This window comes from Martes martes (assembly GCF_963455335.1).
Source record: "Martes martes genome assembly, chromosome: 7".
Taxonomy (NCBI): Eukaryota; Metazoa; Chordata; class Mammalia; order Carnivora; family Mustelidae; genus Martes; species Martes martes.
The window spans coordinates 45320937-45329578 of NC_137894.1; positions in this window are offsets into that span (position 1 = coordinate 45320937).

Consider the following 8642-nt stretch of genomic DNA (forward strand, 5'->3'; position numbering starts at 1 on the left):
GGAGGAGGCGGGGCCACGTTATGAGGAAGGGGCGGGGCTGCGTGGCTCCGCCGGTCACCATGACGACAGGACAAGATGCCAATCTAGGTGAGTGACTCCGGGCGCTCTCAGTACGTCCTGCCGGTTGGGGATCGGTGTCCGCCTTGGAGGTGGCGGTGGGCTCGGGGAGGAGGTCCGAGTTGCCTCTGGGTCAGCTCTAGGTCACCCATTCGATCGGGCACCGAGGGAGAGACTGTGCGAGTCAGGGGCGCCTGACTCCTTGGGACCTGCCTCTGTCTTCAGTTCGCGCCCTCCTGGAGGAAGCAGGTGCTGACCGTTTCTCTCCGCCATGTAATGCTTTGGGGGACTCCTTTGGGTTACAGGCTTTGGTGAACAGCGCTTTGTATACTGTCTTTGCTTGGCAAGATTTTTTTTCCTCTTGGCACAACCAAGACGACCTCCGTAGTCCTCCCCTGTAACACCCCTCACAACACTTTCCAGACTTGGGCTGACATTCTGTGGGATTTCTGAGAACGGCTCCCCCAGGCCTCCAGCTCCTGCATCACTTTCCCTTAAAGGTATATAGAATATTAATATATTTGTAAACTTTCCTCTTAAGCAAAATGTGGCAGAGGTTACTCACTAAGGCATTTGCAGTTTGCTGAAAAAAAAATGTGTAATAAGGTTGGATAACATGTAAATCTTGTTTGAAGTCTTTTTGTGAACCTGCAGCAAGGTCCTCTTGAAAGTGCCTCCCCCTAATCTGTTTAAGGGAAAGCTTCTATCCAGTTTAAAGCCTTTGGTTTGTGCCCCTACCGCAGCAACTGTTTATGGGATTAAGGTCAGGGGAGAATCTGAGTAAATTGCACCCTTAGTCATGACCTCTGCCTTCCTGCTCATGAACGTTGGGTCCCAGTCTAGAGCTCCTACAAATCCCAGATGCATTTCCCAAGAGCACAATCACAGTTTAGCGGCTGCTCCCCACCCCAGCACTTCTTTCAGAATTTTCAGTCAGTCATAGGAAGTGGTCTTTTATTATAAACACCAGGTAGGTGCAAAGGGCATGTTTCTACAGAAGATTTTTAACCTGTGGCTTTTTCCTCAAGACTTTGGAATAGTTCAAAGAACGGAATAAATTCCAAATCACTGGTTGTCTGTAAAGACCATTATGGATACTCATTATTTATGTCTCCACAGGTGGGCTCTGAGTTTTAATTTAGGGCAAAGGGAACACAGTAATTGACCCGTGTCTTAGCACATGATTTGGCTCATAGTAGGTACTAAATGTATATTCAATGAATTAATGAGAAGATTAAATCTATCCACACATATACCTAACAGTGAATTCCTTATTTCCCACATCTCCTGTTACTAAAGACCTCGCTTTAGTAACAGCTCTAATGAGATTTAAGCTATGGATATGCCTAAATATATAGAAGTTCTTATTCTGTTAGTTTTGTAATAATTTTTAACCTGACTGTTGATTTCATTATGTGTATTCTTTGTTGCATGTGAACTTTTATTACAATGTAAAAGATCAAATCCAAAGTAATGAATGTTTTCCTTCTCTGAGAAAAGGACCCTGTAGTCATGTTTGGATCTTCATTTGTCCTGTAACACATGGCTGGCACATTATCCATTCCCTAATGTGAACAGGGAACATTTAATCTCTGTGAATTCCAGTTGTCCTGTAATTGCACAACTGCAGGGAGCAAACTTTTGACCCAGGGCAGGCCATGGTACAGGCAGACTGGTGGATACGGCTGTGAGGGTTTGCAGCTGTCACGGTTGGGGTCTTCCAGATGGTTCCCACAACACCAATCCCTGTTTGAGAATCTCACTTAAAAACTGGAATGTTCACAAGATAATCTGTGAACACCAGGCGAAGTAAACAGATGGCCAGCTGGTTCTCAGAATTGCCCAAACTCAAGCTCTATCCTTCAAACTGATCTTTCAATAAGATAATATTTGTTTTAAAAAACACGTGCAAAATAATCCTAGATGTATCTCTTATGCATGTATGTACAGACAACAAATGGAACAGCAGTTACCTCTGAGGAGAAACTGGAGGATGGAAGGGTGGTGAAGAACTTTGGTTTTAGATTTAGTATTTGAATTTATATAAGAATATATTCATATATTACTGTATGATTTAAAAATAATTAAAAGCAACTATATTCATGCTCTAGGCCCTGCTCCTTCTTTAATAGCTCCCTAGTGGGAGTGCCTGGGTGGCTCAGTTGGTTAAGTGTCTGCCTTTGGCTCAGGTCCTGATCCCAGGGTCCTGGGATGGAGCCCACATCATTGGGCTCTGTGCTCATCGGGGAGCCTGCTTCTCCCTTTGCTCTGCTTGTGTTCTCTCTCTGTGTCAAATGGATAGGTGAAATCTTTAAGAACAACAACAACAACAAAAAATAGCTCTCTTCGGCCTACAAGCTAAAGTCCAACATCAACAGGCAAGAGCAGGTCTGGCTCTCTCGAAGGGCAGCCAGTACCCTATAAGGTCTCAACCTTCTAGGTGTTCATATATACTCTTCCCTCCACTTAGAATGCCTCTCCCACCTGATCCACCAGAGTGAATGACTTCTGTTTTACCCCTAGAAACCATAGATGTGTGAAAAAGTGAAGGAGAAATGAAACACTTAGTTTTTCGCAGTAATATCAGTTCTTGGAATACATCCTTTATTATTTTTTTAAGATTTTTTTAATTTATTTGACAGAGAGAGATCACAAGTAGGCAGAGAGAGGGGGGAAGCAGGCTCCCTGCTGAGCAGAGAGCCCGATGTGGGGCTCGATCCCAGGACCCTGAGATCATGACCTGAGCTGAAGGCAGAGGCTTAACCCACTGAGCCACCCAGGCGCCCTGGAATACACCCTTTAAAGCTGCCCAGGATACATTTGACTACAGCGTTATTTATCAAATTATGCTGAGACCCAAGACTGAGAATGAAGGCTGTTTCCTTAATGCCAGACCCAGTCTGTGTCAGATACATGCCACACTGGATTATAGGGATCAGACACGGAGTGGGGATTTTGGAACTGCCCAAGAAAGATGCTATGTGTATTCTGTAGCTTGCTACCTATCGAAAAAAGGTCCCATCAAGCAAGTTATAAACAGGGGCACCTGGGTGGCTCAGTGGGTTAAAGCCTCTGCCTCCGGCTCAGGTCATGATCCCAGGGTCCTGGGATCACCCGCATCGGGCTCTCTGCTCCGTGGAGAGCCTGCTTTCTCCTTTCTCTCTGCCTGCCTCTCTGCCTACTTGTGATCTCTGTCTGTCATATAAATAAATAAAATCTTAAAAAAAAAGTTATAAACAGTCACTTATTTTTTAGAACTTGTTCTGTTTTTTAAAGATTTTTATTTATTTATTTGAGAGAGAGAGCTTGAGCAGGAGGGGGGAGAGGCAGAGGGTGAGGGAGAAGCAGACTCCCTGCTGAGCAAGGAGCCAGATGTGGGTCTTAATCCCAGGATCCTGGGATCATGACCTGAGCAGAAGGCAGACACTCAAGTGACTGAGCCACCCAGGCACCCCCCTCAATCAAACTTTAAAAGCAGCTGGCACACAAAAATGCCTCTCTCTGGAAACAATACCGTACCTTCTTAGGTAAGCTAATGTTTATTCACTGTTAACTTTTTAATATAGAAGTTCCTAAGCAAAGGTAACACATCTTTTTATCATCTGACAATTTAGCATCTCATTAATGTTTCTTCTGTAAGTAGCAATGTGATAATCTATCTTCTGGAAGAAGAGTTACAATAAAGAAATCTGGAAAACAAGAATTGTACCATTATAGTACAAAATAAAGCAGCTTCTCTCTGTAGGGTTTTAGAAAGCTTTATGAATTCTTAGAGCTAATGAAGACCGTGATTAAATACTAACTGAAATGAGAAAATCTTTTATTATTATTTTAAAAAGATTTTATTTTTATTTATTTGACAGAGAGAGAAAGATCACAAGTATGGAGAGAAGCAGGCAGAGGGGGAGAGGGAAGCAGGCCCCCTGCTGAGCAGAGAGCCCGATGTGGGACTCAATCTCAGGACTCTGGGATCATGACCTGATCTTAACCCACTTAACCCACTGAGCCACCCAGGCACCCCAAGAAAATCTTTTTGAAAGAAATTGTGTAGCATAGTGCCTGCATATTAATAGGCACTCAGTTACCATGGGCTCCCACTTGTTTGTCTCTGAGCACCAAAGCCTAACACATTAAATTCCCTGATCAAGGTTAAAAACATCTGCAAATAGAGGCAGGGTAGGAAAGTGGTTAGGCCCACAGACTGGTGTCAGACCAGTGGAGTGTGAACTCTGTATCTGCCACTTATTAGCTATTTAATGTTCTGGAAAAATGAGGATGGAGAACAGTATCTGTCTCACAAGGTTATTTGGAATGATAAAATGAGATCGCTCCGGTCAAGCCTTGGAAATCTGGCTAGCACTCAGTAAGTATTAGCTAATAATAATGCTTTTGAGAACCTATGGTGTTGGTGCATTGCATATATATATTCCTCATGACATCCCTTGCAAAGCAAGTACAACTTTCATTTCATAAATAAGGAAATGGATTTAGAGAGGGTGAGTAACCAGCTGAGACTTAAAGTCAGTGGCAGGGCCACACTATGTTTGTTGAATCTGTCTGCCTTTCAAAATCTTCTATCTTCACTTTGAAACTGTTTGATGAATATTAAGAAAAGTGGTTGAGGTGCCTGGGTGGCTTAGTTATTAAGCATCTGCCTTTGGCTCAGATCATGATCCCGGGGTCCTGGGATAGAGTCCTGCATCTGGCTCCCTGCTCAGTGGGAAGCCTGCTTCTCCCTCTCCCGCTCCCCCTGCTTGTGTTCCCTCTCTCACTGTGTCTCTCTCTGTCAAATAAGTAAATAAAATCTTAAAAAAAAAAAAGAGTGGTGAAAAGTTGTACTGTCTTAAATACAAAGTATAAAACAATAAACATCTTTCAGCAGCCATGCTCAGATAAACTTTTGTCACCCAAATCAAACCATGAGTAAAATTCTTTTTTTTTTTTTTTTAACAGAATTTACTGTGGTCTTGAGGTTCTAATCCTAGTATTGTCCCAGCAAGCTTTTGCTAAGTCCCTGTTTCATCATCTCTTAAATGAAATTTTGAGTTATGAAATCACAGAACCTTCTCTACTCTAAATTCTTTTCTTCCTATTGGTCTAAAGGCATTTCAGCAAGCTGTTGCTGCCATCCAGAGGAGAAAATATTGTTGCAGGATCAAAGAAGGCATTCTAGCAGTATTAGACTACATTGACATAATATCTAGGACTTACTGAGTATCTACTATGTGCCAGGCAATTCCTTGGGCATATTCTATGTGTATTTCTATTCTGGAAGGTAGGTATTACCCATGTTTTAAATTGAGAAATCATTAAAGAATTTAAGTAACTTGTTGTAGGTCACCCAACTTTTAATAAGTAACTGAATTGTTTTGAGTCTGATGTTTCTGTACAACGAGAGGAACCAAAACAGAAGCATCTTGCATAAGGAGGCAATGTTTTTGCAAATCCATCCTTTCAGCCAGAGCACAGAATAGGCTATTCCCACGAGGACTCCGGACCTAGACAACAGCACGTAGTTCCATGTGCACCTCTTAATCTAGTAAAAGCTGTCACTACTCTAGCATAAAAATTATTTGTTCAGTGTGATAAAATGCAGAGTCCATATCTAGAGACTCTGATTCAAGGTCTGGAGTTGGGCTCAGGAACCTACATTTTGGGGCACCTGAGTGGCTCAGTCCATTAAATATCTGTCTCTTGATCTCAGCTCATGTCATGATCTCAGGATCATGAGTTCACACCCCGTGTCGGGCTCCATGCTGGGGTGGAGCCTACTTAAAAAAAAAAAAAAAAAAAGGGAAATCTGCACTTTATGTATGTATGTATGTAATCTACATTTTAAATAGGTATTCTAGGTGACTCTGGCTTAGCTGAGAAACACTGCTCGGTCATACTGGATTGTGGTTTCTATAGGGGGCCCAAAACTGTAGTTTCCTGAGGCCTACCTGGGATTGTACACCATTTTCCTTTCCAAAATGGGCTGCCAAACTGCAGGTGGCATTTCTAAACCTGGTGTTTGCGTTCCAGGCCCAAGATGGGCTTGAGGCTCTCTGGATGGGAAACTGCCCTGAGTCTTGCACTCTTGCCTCAAGATTTCATGGGTATAAAAGTTATTTCATAGTATACCAATCACACCAATCATGATATCCAGTTTCCCTTTCTAGCTCATACAGTGTCACCCACAGCCCCCTACTTGGCATTAGGTAGTGTTTTTTGTGCAGGTGAAATCATGGGAACCAGACTGGGTCTTAACTCACAGTCTGGCCAAGGGCTAGAGGGGGTCTGGCATCAAAGATTCCGTGCAGCAAGGCCAATGGTATTAGCTAAATAAGACAGGCTCTGGCCAGAATGTGGGGTGGCGGACCGGAGACCATTCACCACTAGCTAGTTAAGAGATCAGAAGGAATAAGCAGAAAGCTGTGCCCTCAGTGAGGTTCTCTACTCCCTCTGGCAGTGTCTGGGCATTTCCTTAGGTCCCCTGCCATCACCACTCCTGCGCAGGCAAGCTCCTAGATGGCACTGATTCGCATTCTCTCTGAATGCCATAACATGACCTTAGCCCCTGAAGGGGGGAAATGGTCTGTGCATATTAACTGAAAAACGACAGCAAAAAAGCACTTTCACACAGTCACTGATTTTCAAAACTGTTTGGGGAGCAGTTGTTTTTTGTTTTCTAATCTTCAGCCCCATTTCTTGAGGAAACTAAAGTTCAAGGAGGGTAAGTGACTTGTTAGAGACCAAAGAGCTAATCAGTGGTGGAGCCAAAACTTTCCATCAGAACAGAATACCTCAATGATAACCCACATTCTTACTTCTACAGCAAAAATCTTCTAAATTCCTTTCCGCCCTCCCTATAACTGCAGCTGTAGTTCGGATCTTCACACTCTTAACTTCCCACCAGACCTTCCTGCCACAGCTTTTACCTCCGCTCTACCTTCCACTCCACCACCAGAGTTACCTTTCCAAAATGCCATTCTGGTCATCACTTCCCTGATTACTGCATAGAAGACAAAGGTCCAAAGTCTCATGGTTTTCAAAGCCCTCAGTGACATGGCCCCCATCTTGCTCTTCCAGTCTCGTCTCCATCCACCCTATTCCAGTTGGTTCCAAATACTCTGCTCTTTTTCCCAGTGTTTAACATGCCATTTGCTGCTCTTCCATGATCCAATGTCAGCTTTTTTCCAGCCAGGTGCATATATATCTGTAAGCACGTAACTAGCTCATACGTTGAAGAGAATGCATCACAAATTTGTGGTTTAAAGAATGATAATAAAAGGCTATCATGCTCCCACCGTCTAGTTAAGAAGCACGTTTCCATAACCCGCTGTGAGATAGTGTTCTTTTATGTCTCTGTGCACGCTAGGATGCTTTAGTCTGCATGGTGAACTCATCATCATTTGGAGCCTCAGATGCAGCTTTACCTCCTCCAGAAAGCCTCCACTGAATCCCTTAAGGGAGACCTAATGCTTCCATTATGCCTCCATTATGGCATTCGTAACAGTATTATACTTGCCTACGTTTGCCTCCCCAGTAGATTGAAGATACCAAATATTATTTAATCTCTGAATCTCCAGCAAGCAGCATAAAGTCTGGGGTCCTCCTGGGAACAGCCTATTCTGTGCTCTGGCTGAAAGGATGGATTTGCAAAAACATTCCCTCCAAAGCAAGTGTTCCGTAAATAGGATGGATGTCTATACAACCTGGTTTGCCTGAGACAGTCCTGGCTTATGCCTGTTGTGCAGGAGTAATTATTATAAGTGCTTCCTTTACTCATGAATGTGCCTAATTTAGATGACCAATTATATGATCACCCTATCAATAAATGTGGAATGGATTTATTAATGAGTAGAGAACGATTTGTATTGATAGAATCTAGGCAGGAAGAGCCAGTATGTAAAAATTTTCAAAAATTCAATAGCTGGCTGCTGTATCTCCTTCCTGCCCCAGGAGTGCTTGACTCTCTTGGAGACAGGAGTTTGCACAAACCAGATGCTCAATAACCTTTATTGCACAATTAAGTTGAAAAATGTTAGCATATCCCTACATTAAGAAAACCTACATGTGGGGTTCCTGGGTGGCTGAGTGGGTTAAGCCTCTGCCTTAAGCTCAGGTCATGATCTCAGGGTCCTGGGATCGAGCCCCGCATCAGGCTCTCTGCTCAGCAGGGAGCCTGCTTCCCCCTCTCTCTGCCTGCCTCTCTGCCTACTTGTGATCTCTCTCTCTCTCTCTGTCAAATAAATAAATAAAATCTTAAAAAAAAAAAAAAAGAAAACCTAGATGTAAACCATGAATTTATAGTACAGATTCATGTGACAGAGATGATTAAATATTATGTATGTTTACTACTTTATGAGAACTGGATGGTAGATAAATTTAGAGAGCTGACTTTACTGCTTGCTGAAAATCAGAAATGTAGATTAAATACTGCTGAAATGATAGCTTAATCAATGGGGACATATGATCTAAAAAATTTCATAGATGTACTTTTTTAAAAGAAACTATTCAGTAGGGGTATGTGTCTCTATACACACACACACATACATACACACACACACACACACACACACACACTAGTTACTAGTTAGTTG